Source organism: Silene latifolia, chromosome 9, assembly GCF_048544455.1.
Source record: "Silene latifolia isolate original U9 population chromosome 9, ASM4854445v1, whole genome shotgun sequence".
NCBI classification, from domain to species: Eukaryota; Viridiplantae; Streptophyta; class Magnoliopsida; order Caryophyllales; family Caryophyllaceae; genus Silene; species Silene latifolia.
In genome coordinates this window covers 212,557,356-212,562,117 of record NC_133534.1, presented here as the reverse complement: position 1 = coordinate 212,562,117, position 4,762 = coordinate 212,557,356, and the positions used below count along the sequence as shown (strand labels likewise).

The following is a 4,762-nucleotide window of genomic DNA, read 5'->3' as shown; positions in this document are numbered from 1 at the left end:
GATAACAAAGTCCAACTCACCAAAGTACTTTAAATAAAAATTTTAATGATTACATAAGTTTAACAATTTTAATCAACTAAAAATTAATATAAAAATAAATACAACTCGCAGCGGAAAATAAATAAGTGATATAACTATATATCTGATCTAGACTTCATCTACGGTTCCAAGTTTGGCTCTCATCCCAATGCTCCTGATGTGACCATAATTGGCGCATATTTAGCCCCCGAATTACCATTGTTTCCATGCTTTTTAGTGCCTATTTGGGTCATTTCTTATCTTTAGTTCTTTGTTTTGCATATTCTTTGAGATTTTGATCCCTTGGTAGGAAAGGAGTAAGAATCTTGCATTTTCATGGCAAAACGAGGCTAAATTGATTGTATTCAATGACCAAGCATCAATAAGAGACAAGACTAGAAGGCCTTTGTACATATTATAGTAGAAGAACAATGTTGAGAAAGGATCCTTGCGTCCCCAAGGAATTTATGAAGAAAAGGGAAGAAAAGAAGAAGAATTGAAGCTGACCAACAATCCGAACGAATTGCAGACAATCCGCCCGTCCGGCCCAATCCGAGAGCGTCCCTCCTTGGAATCCGCTCGGATTCCCCCTCAACAATCCGAGCGTCCCTCTCCTGAATCCGCTCGGATTGCACAGCCCAAATCCGGCCGTCCCGACTCTAATCCGCACGGATTCCTGCACAGCACGGATTTCATTCTTCAAGCTACGAAAAGAGAAGCCCTTCTCTCAGAAAATACCGGGTCCTCCTTGCTCAACTTAAAAAGTGTAATTACTAGTTTAGCCCTTAGTTAACCCTAATGCATCCTCCCTAATTTTCACTATAAATACCCCATTAGGCTAATTAGAGGAGCATGTTCTTCTTATCAATATTTAGAGTAGTTAATATCAATCAAATCTCTCTTCAATATTGTAATCAAGTATTAATCAAGTTTTAATCCAAGTTTTAGTTCTTTAATCTCTCTCTTGTTCTTCCTTTATTTTGGGTAATTAGAAGATTATTGGGTTTATTGGGATATTGACAACCTTCCATCAATCATCAAGTTCTTCTACTATTCTTTGCATTATTATTTTGGAATCATTAGTAGGTATAATCTCTTAATCCCTTTTTAATTATTGCTAATTACTTTCATTTATTCATCATGTTTCATATTGTTTGTATGATTGACAACCTTGCTAGCATGATCAACATGATAATGAGTGAGTAGTCTCTTAGCTAGGGTTTAATGGGTGATTAGGGGAAACCAACATGGGGAATGATTCATGCTTAAATCAATATGCTTTCATATCCTATTTGCTTGCTTGTTTTGATCTTAATACATGCACATGTTATATTTGATGAAATGCTAAGCCTATGAATCCTTGCATTTACTATCATCTCCTATCTTTTCAATGAGACTTGTAAGACATAACCCAACTCGAGTCTTGTTAGACCATGCATGTGTTGAGTAGGAAAGATTAAGTCGACTTGTAGGTGTTGTACAATCTAATCGATTCGGCTCCGGGACCCAAACTTTCCTAGGATTGTAAGACATAACCCAACTCAATCCATCACAACAATAATTGCTTGCTTATAATTTGAGAACATGTTTGTATGATCATATCCCATGATTCCCCTATGAACCCATGACACCCTAGTGCCTTTAATCAATTGTTTACACCCCTTATTTTATTCATCTTGCTAGTTTATTTTCATTGTTATTTTAGTTTAGTAACCTTCTACATCAACCCAATTTGTGACACCCCTAGACACCACTAGTTACAATAGAATTCTCATTTCAATACCCGTCCCTTGGGATCCGACCTTTACTTGCCTCTTTACTAATTGTAGAGTTGTTTGTGAAGTATAAATTGTGTTTTGTATCGACCATTGACCAACGACCACATATACTTAATTGTGAACACCAAATGGCCTCGATCAAAAATGGCGCCGTTGCCGGGGACGGTGTTTAATTGATTTAAGATTTCTTTTATTGTTATTAGTTGTGTCTTTTTCACCTTGGGGAAGTAGAACTCCTCAAGGTTTGTTCTAATTGTTTTTGAGTTGTTTGATATTTTGCATGTCTAGAAGGTTACAAGGTGATTTGTTACCTTTTGACCGTGAAATCGAAAGAACCTTGACGAATAATAGGAGACTTGTTAGGAGGAATTTGAGAGGTGTTGGTGAAGTTGTTCAACCCACTAGTGAGTTTGTCAATCCTTTCGCAATAGAAGGAGAAGAGAACCCATTACACAATATCCCACAAAATCCACCTACAATGCCTAAATTCTCGTCACACTCTATACCCACCGAGGAGAATCTACCAAATGGTACTCCTACACCACAACATCTAACCGGAAATTTTATTGCCAAGTCCGCCTTCATCCAATTAGTTGAGAGGAGCCAATTTGGGGGGATGCCAAGTGAAGACCCTCATTCTCATATGGAAACCTTTTGCGATTATTGTGATGCTATCTCTCAAACGGGCGTGACTCAAGACCAAATTAGATGGGTCTTATTTCCTTTTTCGTTAATCGGCACCGCAAAGCAATGGTTGAAGGGCCTTGATAAGGCCACCCTTGGAATAGATTCTTGGAAGAAGTTAGCTCTAGCTTTCTACAAAAAATTCTACCCACCGGAAAAGACTAACATGCTAAGAGCTCAAATTACGGATTTTAAGCAAAGGGATGAAGAATCTTTGTATGAAGCTTGGGAGCGGTTCAAAGGTGTTTGTCGCTCATGTCCTCACCATGGACTTAGCGAATGGTTTTTGGTACAACAATTTTGGAATGGTTTATATGAAGATTCAAGGAACATTCTCAATATGGGATCAAATGGAATGTTCACCGAAGTTGATGACAATCAAACATGGAACAAGATTGAGGAAATGGCGGTCCATAATTCACAATATAGTAGACCTCGCAAGGCTACTAGAGGAGGAAAGTATGAAGTGGACTCCGTTACTCAATTGGGTGCTCAACTTAGTGCTCACATTGACACAATCAACTTGAAGTTTGAACAAGCTATGGCTAGACTTGAGGAAAACTCAAAATCATCAAAGCATCATGTCAATGCCATGACGGCATCCTCATCAATCCCAAGTGGGATATGTGAGAATTGTGGAACTTTGGGTCATGACCCAAGTGAGTGTAGGGGAACAACCGAACAAGTTAATGCTTTCCAAGCTTACAAAACTGGTACCCCTTATTCAAATTTTTACAATGAAAACACCAAGTTCCATCCAAATCTCTCATACAAAAGCCAAAATGTTCAAAACCCTCAAACAACATACACTCCACCACCCATGAGAAACCAAAATCAAAGACCCTTTTACAATCAAAACCAAGGTTACCAAAATCAAAATCCATACAATCACCAAAATGACCAAGGTTTTGATGTCCAAAAAGCGGTCCTCCAAATGCAAAAGAATCAACAAGAATTTTTCACTCAAATGCAAAAAGATAGCCAAGCAAAAGACACCACCATCAACAACATTCTAGCTCACACCAAGATGTTGGAAACACAATTGACTCAACTAGCATCTTCAAGCTCACAAAGACAAAAGGGGCAATTACCACCTCAAAGTAATCCCCCTAGACATGAAACGGTTAGTGCCATTCACTTGAGAAGTGGTACAAGGTATGAGGCACCGAAGAAGCAAGTTGAGGATGAAGTTGTGCAAGCTAGTGAAAAGGAAGAAATTGTGCAAAGCCCCAAAGAAGGGGAATCATCAAAAGAAGAAAGTTCAAAGAAAAATGAAGACAAGGCCAAAGAGAAGGAGCCCATTGTGATTAGACTTCCTTTTCCAAGTCGTCAAGCCAAGCCCAAATTTGATGATCAACTTGGAAAGTTCATGGAGATTGTGAAGAATTTAGAAGTCTCAATTCCTTTCACGGAATTAATAAATCACGTACCGGCCTATGCAAAGTATATGAAAGATATCCTCACAAAGAAGAAGTCGATCCGGAAACTTGAGACTATCGCCTTCACTAAGGTGAGTAGTGCAATACTTCAAGGGAGTTCACCTCCAAAGTTAAAGGATCCGGGAAGCTTCTCAATACCGTGTACCATTGGCGACACGACGATCAACAAAGCCTTATGTGATCTAGGGGCTAGTGTGAGTGTCATGCCGTACTCGGTGAGTAAAAGGTTGGGAATGGGAGAGCTTAAATGCACCAATATCACACTTCAAATGGCCGATAGATCGACGAAGACACCATTAGGGATATGGGAAGATGTCCCCGTGCGAATTGGGAAGTTTTTCATCCCGGTAGACTTTGTCATTGTTGATATGGAGGAAGATTCTAACATTCCTATCATCTTAGGAAGACCTTTCCTACACACCGCCGGTGCGGTGATTGATGTGAAACATGGAGAGCTCACTCTAGAAGTGGGAGATGAAAGCATAACTTTTAATCTTGACAAAACCATGAGAGCTCCTCGTTTGCATGAGCCATGTTTCATGATTGATCATTATAGCCGGAAGGATGAAAGGAAGAAATCGGAACTCCAATGGAAGAAGAAAGATGAAGATGCTCCATTCAAAGAGCAAGTGAATTGTGACAAGGAGAGCTTGTAAAGCTCATCAAAATCAACCAAGGAAGAAGAGGATGGCCTCATTGGCCAAGAGAAGAAATTGGGAGAGTTGTCTCCATCTAAGCAAGAGATTTTCAATGATCAACTCAATGAAGTTTGTGGTCTTTGGGACGACGAGTTTGAAGGGATTTTTAATCCCTACATTGGGCATGCCATCGATCATGATCAAC

At 39.3% G+C, this 4,762-nt stretch overlaps 1 non-coding gene across 1 annotated transcript; it reads right to left on the bottom strand.

Annotated features, from left to right (window-relative positions):
- Positions 1–2,646: 2,646 nt before the first annotated feature.
- On the bottom strand, positions 2,647–2,753 carry LOC141603055 (small nucleolar RNA R71). The gene has a single exon (XR_012524953.1). It is a non-coding gene; the product is annotated as a small nucleolar RNA R71 (small nucleolar RNA).
- Between the last annotated feature and the right edge of the window lie 2,009 nt (positions 2,754–4,762).